The sequence below is a fragment of the Varanus komodoensis genome, unplaced genomic scaffold, assembly GCF_004798865.1.
Source record: "Varanus komodoensis strain SLA01 unplaced genomic scaffold, ASM479886v1 scaffold42, whole genome shotgun sequence".
NCBI lineage: Eukaryota > Metazoa > Chordata > Lepidosauria > Squamata > Varanidae > Varanus > Varanus komodoensis.
This window is the reverse complement of record NW_025335972.1, coordinates 2,251,204-2,264,198: the sequence shown is the minus strand read 5'-3', so window position 1 is coordinate 2,264,198 and position 12,995 is coordinate 2,251,204. Positions and strand designations below refer to the sequence as shown.

Here is a 12,995-nt window from a genome sequence, read left to right as displayed (position 1 = left end):
ATTCAAAATTAGACAAAAAATGGCTAGAGCATGCTGGGAGTTGTAGGCATTTTTTCTGGCTAAACTTGCGTAGGATTGCACTATTATTTAATCAAATTACTGATTAAGGGTAACAAGCTGCTTAACCAAATGTTATGCTTACTTCTGTCAGATGTTAATTTGCACACACACAGACTCACACGTACACCCCAGACACACATGGGGAGTGCGAGGAAAGTTGTATTTTGCCATTGGTGTCACAGGCACTATCCTATAGGACACTCTGGTAGCACTTGAGGAGAGGAGCAGTTTCCAATTTTAGCAGGTACTTCTGGAAATGTGTCTCATGGAAGCAAGAGGTTGCTTCTGCTATTCTGAACTAAGTGCAGATTTCAATCATTTTTCTGAAGCCATGAGAGCTAGTGTGTTGTAGCAGTTAAGAGCGTGAGACTGGAACTCAGGCGTTCTGGGTTCTAGTCCCCGCTCAGCCATGGAGCCAACTGGGTGACTTTGGGCCAGTCACAGACTCTCAGCCCAGCCTACCTCACAGGGTTGTTGTTGTGAGGATAAGACTGAGAAGAGGTGGAGGAGAATTATGTAAGCCACTTTGAGTACTTTTAATAGAAGAAGGCAGGATATAACTTTAACAAGGAAAACCATGTGCACTTCTCTTCAGAATAGATATTTCACACTTTATATTTTGAATGTGACAGGTGGGTTTCGAGTGACAAAAGGTACACACAGTGCTATCAGCTGAGAATGTCCATACCCATTAACACAGGTGTTCCACTGTAATCAACATGGAAGCAGCAATCAAGAAAAAAATCAGGCTCCATTTTTCTGTTTATTGCAGAAAAGCTTGGTCATGTGCACGCTTCACTGCCATGCATATATACTGGGGGAAGGGAAGCCTACTCGTGTTTGCACTTGGAGCGGTGGTGTTTGCATTGCATGCACACACATGCACAAACGTGTACATGACAGTTGCCAGCGGGAGTTCCATCGTGCCCCAGTCACTGCGATTCAGGCCACCTGCCCGTGGTTCGGCAGGACTCGGGGGCAGGAAGGCAGCTCTGTCTGTGGCATAGAAGCCCCGACTAGCAAAGAGCATAAAGATAATGACAGAAGGAGGGAACAGTATCTTATCAAGTGGGTGTAACATCCTGCTGTAAATACCACTGAAGGAACCCTTTCTAGGTCAGCCTTCCTCGGCCTGGTATGTGCCAGGTGTTTGGATTACAACTCCCATCATCCCTGGCCATGCTGACTGGGCTGATGGGAGCTGAAGATGAAAAACCCCCAGAGGGCATCAGGTTGGGAAGGGCTACTCCAGGGACAGAAGACCCTTGGAATGTCTGTGCATGCCCTGGACATTTGCAAGCATGTATTTTCCTGGTCCAAATGGTTGTGGCACTTCCCCAACCTGGCACTTTCCAGGTGTGCTGGAACACAACTCCCAGCATTCCCAGTCAACCAATTTCAGCTGCCAGCTCTTCTTGGCAGTAGTTAAGCCTACATGAGGCAGAACAGCCTTTTAAAAGGGGAAGCGTGCCGAACCTGGGAGATCACCAAGGGGGCAGCGATTGGAGGCAAGGGGTGGGTGCAGTGAGGCAGAGAAAGGCGTGGCCATGTGAGAAATCCCCAGAAGGCCAGATCGGGCCCCCAGGAGAACAGGATTTGGCTCCAAACGGAAACCTCCAAACCAAATTGAGTGAGGTAGGTGATCTGGGTTGTCAAGAAAAGGCAGAAAATCATGTGTTGCTCGTGTTTTCATTGCTAGGGAAGGGAAGACGGGCTTGTTGTGTGGTCTTCCAGCTCAGGTGTCTTAGATCATTTGCCATTCTACTGTGCACCTCGAGGGGAGCAGGGCACTTGCTACTTCACCTTGGACAGCTAAATATCTTGGCCAATTCCGCAGCAGCAACCTGAGGAGCAGCTGTTTTCCAAGAACTGATGCAGGTGCCCAAGGAGCAAGGTAAGGACAAGCCAGAAGCAGAAAAAAAGAGCAGTAAAAAAGACTAATGCTCTCCACAGCACCAGAAATTCTTAAATAGGATTCCTGGATCCTTCCACACCCGTGTACCCAGGAGCCAGAGATGTTCTTGCTTTGAGAAATAACAGTGTTGCCCTGCACTATATATAAAAAAAGAAATAAACATGAAGGAGTCCCTTCTTTCTTCTTTTGACCTTATGGCAACCTGGTGGACCTGTCGAAAAGGCGAGCGGGAGGCAGGAAAAAGGCTGATGCCGTTTCGAGGTTCAGTCAATAGATGGCACTCTTACCTCCCTTCCCAAATCCCCCCCTCCCTGCTTGCCACTCCTTCAAGCTGCACAGAAGAACTCCCAGCCTAGGGACCTGGCTTCATATTTTCCCCTTATTTGGAGAGCTTCATTTCTTTGGGTTTTCAAAATAACCAGGCGGACCCTCCCCTGGGCCCTGGGGGATGGGGATACACAGCAGTGGGCTAAGAGGGAGAAAGGAGGGGCGTCAGCCAAAGGCAATGCACTCGTGGTCCCTCGCACGTGTGGCAGGCACAGGGGTGTGAGGTGCTCTGGCCGGGCTGCCTTGGCAGGGGGTGAGTCGTGCTTGAGCAAGGAGAGACCAGCCCCAAGAACTGAAGGTCCAAGCAACGATTGTGGCCCGTTCTTGCTGGTGGTGCAGGAACAGCCTTCCCAACCTGGTGCTCTCCAGATGTTTTGGGCCTCAGCTCCCTTGTCTCTGGTCAGTGGGGGCTGTGAACCCAAACTTCTGGAGGGCACCAGGTTGGTGGAGGCTGCATTACCAAAACTACCTCCCACTCCCAATTCTGTATGCATCATGAGTGCAATGTGTAGATGCGCAATTTACTGTTTTTACCAGTATTCAAAATAATGCTTCTTAACAAGGATTAAGAGCTAACTGATCAGCACTGGGGCCTCGAGAGATGCAGCACTGGGGAGCAAGGGTTTGGAGGTCTACATGCTTTCCTAACACAGCTAAAGCCCGGGGTCCATTCTCCCCACCACTCCAAGCCCTGCCCTGGCCCCTCTTTCTTGTCCTTCTGCACACACTAGTGACTTCCACCCTTGCTGCCAGGGGCTGGCCTGGTTGTGTACAAGCCAGCCACTGCCCCTCTGCCTATCCACATTGAGCCCAGGTAAGGCTAGATGATGACGACGAGGGCAACAACATTTCTATACCACCTGCAGCTGAAGCTCTCTGGGCAGTTCACAGTTGTAAGTCACCCATCGGATCTCAGCCAGGTGCGAGCTTGCTTAGCTTTCAAGATTAGGCAGGATCAGGCACTGCAGGCTGTTCACAAGCTAATGGGGGGTTTTAGGTAACCCTGAGGGCACACCAAAAGCTGGTCCCACCTCTGCTTAGTACATGCACAGCAAGAGGTGGCAGTTGCCTGTCATGCATCCCTCCTGGCCTTTGGCAGCCTGGCTCAAACAGGAGGGAGGCGGACCTAGAATGACAGAATGTGTGGGAAATGCTCCTGGCAGTGAATTCGAGTTGTGTGTGTTGGAGGAAGGCTCCTATTAAAGGGCCATAAAAAGAGTCAAGTGTTTTATGAGAGACCGATTGCATTCTTAACCATCCTGGGAGGTGCCATTTGAACTTGATCTTGCTGTCTTGATCAGAAGCAAGTGCAGTGCTATGAGACAAATCTTAGTGGATGGCTTTGGGATGGCGCCTCAGTGGAGGGTTCGGGGTGTCACAAAGGATGGTGGAATTGGCCATGCTCTTGAGCACAGCCCCTGTTCCCTCCACTGAGGCCTTTGTGAGACAACGTCTGGGTGTTGCATCCTGTGTTCACTCTGAGTAAGGTATGCTGTTTGAAATTTAGAGCCTCGGGAACTAAAGAAGTCTTGGGGTATCACCCAGTATGTTCCTGTAACCTGTCGCAAAGGACTTTGGTACAGAAAAGCAGCCTCCAGCTTCCTTTTTATGACATTTTAATCCGATTTTTTGCCCAAGGGGCTAGTTCCTCCTTCCCATTTATCCTCACAACAACCCTGTCAGGTAGGATAACCTGAAAGGCAATGGACATCCTGAGATCATCTATTAAAATGTTTGAAAGCAAATTGAACCTGGTTCTCATTGGGGTGTCAAGCTCTGACCAGCCTTCCCCATTCTGGTGGCCTCCAAATACGCTGAACTTGGAGGGTAAGAGGTTGGGGAGAACTGCTTGGAGTTTCTCCCTCTTTTGCATGTGGTATACAGCAGAATCTGTGAGGTCTCTGAATGTTTCCAGTAATGCGCTAACCCATCACAAAGACTCAGCCTTGAGAACCAGGGTGGGTGACATGGCCTGGCCCCGTCCTTCCCAACTCTTTTAACTGCAAGAAGGGCAGCATAATTCTGAGGTTCTGGGATGGATCATTCCACATACCTGCTCTGTGACATCACAAATCCATCCTGATAGCACAGCTGCCCCCAAACTGGCTGGGGATAATGGGATTTGTGGTCCAGCACCACTGGACAGTGCCAGGTTGGTGAGGGCTGCTGCAGCACTTAGAGCTGACATTGGTGATCAATAGCAGGAAACCTGTTCCTCAACTGTTAAGTGTCTCAGTCCATGAGATTAATGGAATAACATGAATAAGGTTCATGTTCTGTCTCCCACACTATTCCTCAGTTGATGTTTCTTTCCTGACCCAGTTCAGTTCTAGAGGATACACACATAACAGTATGCAATTCCTTAATTCATTTTGTATCAAGGAATCAATCCATTAATGCTGCATTAGCCCCCTCCTATTGTATTCACGACTCAAAAACACAATGGAATGGCTTGGGGGGGGTCACATCCCAACCTTTAATTTTTGATCAGTTAATGGAAGGAATTACCTCGCTACCCCCCAGCTTTGGTAGTCACTGTCAGTAATGTGGATCCCACATGGAGTTAAAAGGTTTCTGGAGCGTCTCTCACACAGCAATCCTAGAAGAAAATTTACTTCTCAGAAGTAAATCTTACCAAATTCAGTAGGACTTAGACTCAAGTAAGTAAGCAGAGAACTGCACCCTGAGGCAGACCTGTGAGTAATCCTGTATTGCAGAATAAACACAGATAGGATTGCACACAATTTCATTCTATGCAATCTTGATTGTGAGTGTGCCTTGGGAGATCTGAAAACCTCCATGCTCTTTAATCCCATGTGCACAAATGGATGGTTGCAGAGCAACCAATCTGCATTAAGTGATGCTGCGATTGTACCATACCACAGGTGCCTGCAAGAGGACAGACAGTCTTATGCTTTGTGCTAATTCATCTGGAATAATACCACCTCCTCCTGATTCAGTCCTTGCAGTTGCTAATGTGCATAAGAATCTCCACTGGACCCACAAATGAATATGTATCAGAATGGTTCGGGGAAAGCACCTTTCGAGATTGCCAGTGTGCTGGAATGGATAGCTTGTGGACTTGGAGCAGAAATCCTGGATTCAGCTGTTTTCTGAGGCAGAATCCCCTGGGCAGCTATGAGTGTCTATCTCTCAGGCTAACCTACTCAGTAGGGTTGTAATGAGCATGAGATGGGAAACTCTGAATGCATTAGAGGAAGAAAAGGATGCAAACGTGTTTTCCCAAATTGTGAGTATGGCGAGATGTTTCAAAGATGTCCAGGAGCTTGCTCATCACTCTCCCCTCCCCTTGCAATCCACACCCTTTTGTGGCTGACACTTAGCTCACAGCTTGAGAAATCTACCCAGGGCACGCTTGTCGCTTGTGCGAATCCACTGCTGCCATACAGGAAAAAGTGGCCAAAAGCCTGTGCATTGTGCCATGCAATCAAGCAGGAAGGACGCATACCCAGAAATGACTTGTGTCAGATAAATTCCACAAGACATATGAGAGGGGAGGGGTTACTGTGCATGCACTACACATTTTTGGTGATCCGTTTGTTGACCTAATAAAGGCATCATGCTAATATGGATTTGGGCAGTTTTCTTGTGGTGTCATGCCTACTTTTGCTTTTTAAATGGCAGATAAATTTCCCCTGGCACACATCAATGTCTGTTCTTTAAACAGGGTGGTTAAACAGCTGTTAAATGGTGGACTTTCCCCAGGAGCAACCCCGAGGGTAAGAGGCCCTCCTAAAGTGCTTCTAGAGAAACATTCATGAGAGGCAGTTCAAGGCACAGTCGGCTGGAGGATTCTCTTGGGCATGCACCAAGGGGAACTTGAGCATTCTTCTAGGGGAACTTGTGCACCGTCCTTTAAGGGGAACTTGCACAGGAGAGCTTCCCAACTGCCCGTGTCCCATGTTAGCAGGAGTGCGTGCCCATGGACTTGAGTGGCAAAGTAATGCTTATCAGGGTGGGCTGAAATTTCTAACCTTCTCCAGAGTCTGCTATCATGAAGGCAGCAGTTACTCTCCGCTACTGATTCGGAGGCACAGCTGCGATCTCGCGAAGGCATTGCTAAAATCACACAGGTGGCTCTGGGCGTCCAACGGATCCTCCTAGCCTGCCTGCCCAGACCTGCACAGGCAGAGCCCAGCACTGGCCACGGAGCGAACCGAGAAGAGTGTTTGCATTAGGAGGGTGTGCTTCGCATCACCTGATAAGCCGATAACCTGTGTCTGCGTGCCAAGGGGCGGGACGGGGGGCTCTTTGCCACACCTGCACGGAGCGGGAGCTCAAGCAGATGTCCAGGTTACAACAGGACTGTACTTGAAGTGAGCTTGCGATGTTCCTGACTCCTTGGTGGGAGGATACCCACGTAGCAGCGCCCCAAATGGTCACATTAACATGTTGCCCGGAAAAGGAAGGAGAAATGCCAAGATTCATGCACACACGCTCACACAAGACCGCGATTTCCCCCCACCCCTGCCACCTCCACCCCAATACTCGGGAAGGAGCGCCCACTAGTACCCACCCGCGCTGGGATACAGTTCAGCCCAGGAATGGACCCTTGGAGGAATGAGACGGGACCTCCCCCCATCCTTCCCACCTCGCCACAGCCGGCCTCTCCCTTTTCCTTACGCCCCCTCCGCAGTTTCGCTCTTCCACGCAGTTACCTCCCTGCACCCGAGGCCATGCGCCCTAGGTGCCTCCTCTGCCACCACCACAACCCCCAGCCTCCCCATCGCCGGCTTCAGGCATCGTCCTGCCTCTTCCGAGCCATTTTCACTTCCAGCCTCACAGCCTTCCTTCCCCCCCGGGCTCCTCACACGCCTCGCGCCGACCCATCCCGTTACTCCTTTCTTCCCCCACATCCTCTGCTCGGGCTCCGTCCCCTCCCGCCGGCCGGTCCCTCGCTGCTCGCTCCATCCTTCTGGGCTCTTTCGCTCCTCCGACCAGTCCGCGCTGCGCTCGCCCGCGCCGGCTTTCCCCCTCCGTCCCTCCCCGCGCCCGGACCTTCCTTTCCCGTCCCTTCTTTCTGCTCCGCTTCTGCCACTCCCCTGCACTCCTCGGTCCATCCCCTGCCGCGCTCCCGCGCCCGCCCTCCCGAGCCTTCTGCATTTCCCCATCGCAACCTCGCAGCGGTCTCTCGCTGCCCTCGCCGGCCCGCCTGTCTCCTCCGTGCGCCCCTTCCTCGTCCCCCGCCGCCTGGTCCCTCTCACCTCTCCGGACCGACAGAGACCGTGGTGGTGCCGCCTGGTGCCCAGGGACGGAGCGACGGACGGGCAAGACGGTGCGTCTCGGGCCGGAGCTCGGCACGGAATGGCCGTGCGGCGGGGGGGCGGCGAGGAGGACACCGGCCGGGCGGGCGGCTCAGCAAGCCTTAATTGGTAAAGAGCAGAGTCGACGGGAGGAAAGAGGGAGGGGGAGCCGGTGGCAGCAGCAGATGGATGGAGGGAGCGGGAGAGGGGGTGGGGTGGAGGAGGGACCCAGACACCGCCCCCGGGATGAGCTCAGAGCCGCTCCAACCCGGGGTAGATGGTCCGCCCCGATCCGGAGTAGATCCCTGCCGGTGATCATGCTGGTTCTGCCCTCCTGGGGGCGCCAACTCTAAACTGGGATTGGGCAGCTGGTAAATTAACAAGAGGGGTATTCTCCTCCTTCCACTAGGTGGCATCATCCATGCCGTGGATGTGAGGGAGGAAATGGGCTACCAGAGATGATGGGTGAGAGCAAGGTGAGAGGGCTTCCTCTAGGACACCAGGTTTTGGATGTTCTCGGCAAGTCCTGGGAGGCAGAGCAGGCAGGTGTGGCCCATGGGGCACCAACCACAAGGACCTGGGCAGGTCTTGGCTATCTCCCATTCATTTCAGTCAGGCATTCACAGAAGAACTTCTGGGCGGACAACTCCTTTCAGCCTACAGGTCCCATCAGCAATAACAACATGGTGAGGGATCTTGGGAGTTGTAGGTCAAAACATCTGGAGAGCATCAAATTGCCAACCTGTGTGTAGATTTTGCCCCATGTAGGGTGGAGTTATTACCAACTGGATTTTCTGACTCTAGCATCAAAACTCCACTGGGTGAGACAACTCCAATCTCCAGGACTTTCTTTCCCTACTCTAAACTCGTGGAGGCTTCAGCGAGCCCCCCTTGCCACCAACCCACTCACAGGGGGAGAGATACAAGCTTTAGACTGTCCCATTTTGCCCTCTTTGGCCCAGACATCGTTCAGCTTTGCCATGATGCAGTTTCATACCCCATCACTCTTGGCTGGGGATGAATCATGGGCATCAGAGGTGGGGGAGGGAGAGTGGGTCAGCCTGTGGGGGTAGGGATGGGAAGCAGGGGCCAGGAAGTGGGAGGAAGGGAGGAATGACAGGCATTGGTTTAGGAGGCTTGATAAGTTGTTGGGCACTGCCACAACCGGACATGCTGAGGACTGTCTTCATGGATAAAGGCTCTGAAGAGAAGCTATACTGGTGCTGAAATAACAACACGTCATTCATTATTAGTAAGCGATAAGGTGTGCAGAGCCCCCTTTTATGTCTAAAAGCCAACAAACCGTTAAATGTACAAGTATGTTAAATTATCTGTGTGGTTCATTATCCCTCTGCATGTGTAGCTGAGTGAGCTGAAAGTGTTAGCATGTCTGAATTTGTGCTGTGGGGATGCTTGATCATTGTCTGCTCGTTGGTGTGCCTGGGTGGGTGCTTATGTGCATGCACCTTTGCTATTTATTTCTGTGATAATAATATGTGTATCACACCTTCCCACCAAATGGTACTCAAGGAGGATAACAGCAATAATGCAAATACAATAGGATATAAAAATACGGTAAAATAGGCATAAAATGCAAAGGTCTTTTTTAATTAAAAACAAAGCAGGAAGACCTGAATAAAATGGATATAGCAACCTGTTAGAAAACCCATTACAACATAAAGGGTTCTTCATCATGCAATTTGTCACTGCACAAATGTGTGTTCTAGACAGTGTGTTTGTATAAACATGGAGGCTGGAACTGCAACCTCTACCAGTGGGTTGACAATTTCATTGAACTGCCCCCGGCCCCTGTGAGTTTGACCTTTCTTGGTCAGCCCCCATCAATGTTTGAGTGCATGCATGCTTGACTTTTTCCTCAATGTGCATCACTTTACACTTCTTACATCAAATAGCATTTGCCATACTAATGGCCACTTCCCCATTTTAGAGAGATCTTTGAGCTCTTTGAAATCCCTTTTTGTTTTGTTTGTTTGTTTTGATCCTACATTAGGTAGCATCGGCTAACCCGGCTGCCTTAGTCCCAAGTTCAAGTAACAGATGAACAAGTTACATGCCATCAGGTGCAATACAGACCGTTGGAGGAGCCCATTTTTTCTAAGTGTCCATTAAAAGCTGACCATTCATTTCTATTCTTTAACCAGTTACCAATCCACATGAAGAATTTCCTCTTTCTTTTTATGACTGCTGTTTGTTCAGGAGCCTTTGGTGAGGCACTTTGTCAAAAGCCTTTTGGAAGTCCAAGTAATCCATGCCTACTGGATCATCTCTCTCTACATGCTTGTTGATGCTCTAGAGCAGGGGTCTCAAACTCAACTTCCCTGGGGGCCGCTGGAAGTAGAGTCTGGGTGAGGCTGGGCCGCATCAAGTGTTCCACCACCGCAGTGGTGGTGGGCCGCTCATCCCGCGTCGCTCCCGGAGGCCGGCCCGGGCGCCACCAGCACTTTGAAGGCTGCAGGGCCCCTCCCCTGTGCCCCGCCCGTCCTGGCAAGTGGCCCGCGGGCCGCAAGTTTGAGACCCCTGCTCTAGAGGTTAGTGAAAAGGGGCTTACCTTTGCAGAAACCGAGTTGGCTCTTTTTTAGTAGAACTTTTTCCTACAGACCTGATAGGTTTGTTTTTACTAATGCTTTCCACCAATTTACCCAGGAAAGGTATAAAGCTGGCTTGAAATTTCCTGGATCATCCCCCTTCTTTCCTTCCTTCCTTCCTGGTATTACATTGGCTACTTTTCCATTCTTCATCACAGAGGCCAATCTTAGGGACATACTACATAGTTTTTTGAGAAGATCAGCAATTTCACATTTGAGTTCTTTAAGGACTCTCAGATGGATACCATCTGGAGATGGTAATTCATTTGCTCTTTTTGACCAGAAGAGCTAGATCTCTTGTCACCAGTATTTGCCTCAGCTCCACAGATACCCTTCCTGAAATCATTTGTTCAGGCAACTCCTGTATTGCTCATACAAATGAATTCATTCATCTTCTCTGCAGTCTCCTTATCCTGCTTTAGTACTTCTGCTACTCTTTTGGTACTTTTAATCTCTCCTTTAACTGCTTACCTCTCCAGCTGTCAAACCACCTCTTTATCCAGTATCCTATTTTGTTGATCATTTTAATGTAATTAGCAATGCACTCTTCAAAATCCCTCTCCCCTTTTTGCACCTTTTATTGCCTGCTTGAATTTCTTTTGTGCAAGTTCATGCTTCTTTGTGTTTCTAAAGGTTTCTGAAGTACATCTTTCCTCTAATTGCTCTTTGGCATTGCTTGTCCACCATGCATGAGACCTCTGGCACTTGGTGACCAGTGGTATATATATTCTAGCTAAGATTCTACTACTGTGGTTTGGAGAAACCCTCAAGTATTTTGGAGAAGTTTGACCTTCTTGAATTTCCCTTTCAGCTCTTCCTTCATTTTAGAAATATTTCCCACTTTTGAAATCAAATGTGACTATGCTAGACATTCTCTGCAATTTTTCACTCTTTATTGTTGCTGTTACTTGCCATTAAGTTGTCTCCAACTTTTGGTGACCCTATGAACTAATGTCCTCCAAAATATCCTGTCTTTGACAGCCTTGCTTAGTCCTTGTAAATTCAGGGTTGTGGCTTTATTAAATCAATCCATCTAATATTTGGTCTTCACCTCCTTCTTCTGCCTTCAACTTTTTCTACTTGCATAAACATTTAAGTTTGGTACTGCTGGGGACATGGCTAGTGATTCATCAGTGACATTTTGCTCTAGGTCCAATATACCACATACAGTTCAGCCCAGGGTCACCTCTCCTCGGGTCATTTTGGGTATCAAAAAGTTCTTATCTTTAATGTGTCCAAAACATACATTTATCCAGTCTATTCATGGCAGTTTAAGTCACCAATTACTACAATGCTCCTTGTACAATGTGGATGCCTCCTTAACTGTATTCTCTATCTCCAGATCACCCTGAGTCAGGGGGAGGACAGCAAGTCCTTAGTAGTAAATTACTTTGGAGGATTGTGTTGTCAGCCACAACAATTCTGTGGAGGCTCCTGCCTCTTTTGAGGTTTCGAGTTTGACACTTTCCCGCCCAGATTGACTCCCCGCCCCAACAATGCCTTTTTCTGTCCTTGCCCCAGAGCTTGTATCTGGAGCTGGTCATATTTCATTGATTCTCTCCATCCCATGAAGTCTCCATTATGCCCACTGTATCTGTGTTCACCTTGAAAACCAACCTTCTTGGCTCAGAAGCTTGCAGCATTTGTACGGACAAATCTGCACACATCCCTCTCCGGATGTCTCAGGCAAGTGCATCCTTCCTTATGGCCTTTCCACTTCTATGATCATCTATCATGTTTTACCCTATGCTCATGGTCTGTTTCCACCAGGTCTTCATTTGGACAATCAGAAACATTTTTGTTTTCATCCCTTAAGATAATTCAACCTGAACTGAAACCTCTTGACATCTTCCCCCCATGATTCAGTTTAAAAGTTGCTCTGTACCCTTTTTATGTTCTGTACCAGCAACCTGGTTCCCTTTTGATTCTAATGGAGCCCATCCCTCTTATGCAGCCCCACCCTACCCAAAAATGTTCCCAGTGCCAAACAATTCTGAACACCTCTTCCCTCCACCACCACCTCATCCATGCACTGAGATCCCCATTTCACCTCTCCGCCTGCCTTGCTCATGGAACTGATAGTTTCAAAGAACACTGCCTTGGTAGTCCCAGATTTCCACCTGCTACCTAGCAACCTAAATTTGGCTTCCAGGACCTCACAACTACATTTCCCTTGTCATTGATACCTACCTACCTAAATTATGCAGTCACAGACCCAACTTATCGTCAGTGCCAACATGGTCCACGTCCACCAACTCCGCCCCAGCACTATCTACCAAGCTATCTAGATAAGGGAGCTCGCCTAAGCCACTTGTTTTGCACCTGGCTCTGGTTGACGGACCTCCAGGTTCTGCTGAAAGACAAACTAGACCACGTAAGACTTCAGTCTGCTCACTTCTGGTCTATTCTGATTGGTAGCAGCTCTCTAAGGTTTCTGGGAGAGGCCTTTCCAACACTGGGAGAAGCATATGAAATATGTGTAGCTGTGGGGATTACTTGCGAGATCTGGAGCAAGCAAGTACCTTCTCTGATATGCACTGTCCTTTCTAGAAAGGTAACAGTACTGGGGTGCTCACACATAGATACATGCGTAAGATGCGGTGGGAAAACAAATGGGGTTCCCAATAGAAGTTATCATCATCTAGAAGCCTCATCACATTCTGTGTTTGAATGCACAGCCTTGTTTGAATGCACCTTGAATCTGAGAAACTTGCCCAAAGCCTGCCCAGAAATATGTAGCTGAGCAGGGATTTGAATCGAAGACTGCTGGCTGCATATCCCACGTCATGTTCAGCATGAATGGAGAGAGGGAGGGAGGGAGGG

At 49.3% G+C, this 12,995-nt stretch overlaps 1 protein-coding gene across 4 annotated transcripts in view; it reads right to left on the bottom strand.

The window, feature by feature from the left end:
- FLNA (filamin A) overlaps positions 1-7,653 on the bottom strand; it is a 95,350-nt gene extending 87,697 nt beyond the window's left edge. For all 4 annotated transcript variants that reach the window (XM_044443627.1, XM_044443629.1, XM_044443628.1 and 1 more), the window contains exon 1: positions 7,528-7,653. The gene's annotated coding sequence lies outside the window, so the exon portion shown is untranslated. The remainder of the gene's footprint in view (positions 1-7,527) is intronic.
- Between the last annotated feature and the right edge of the window lie 5,342 nt (positions 7,654-12,995).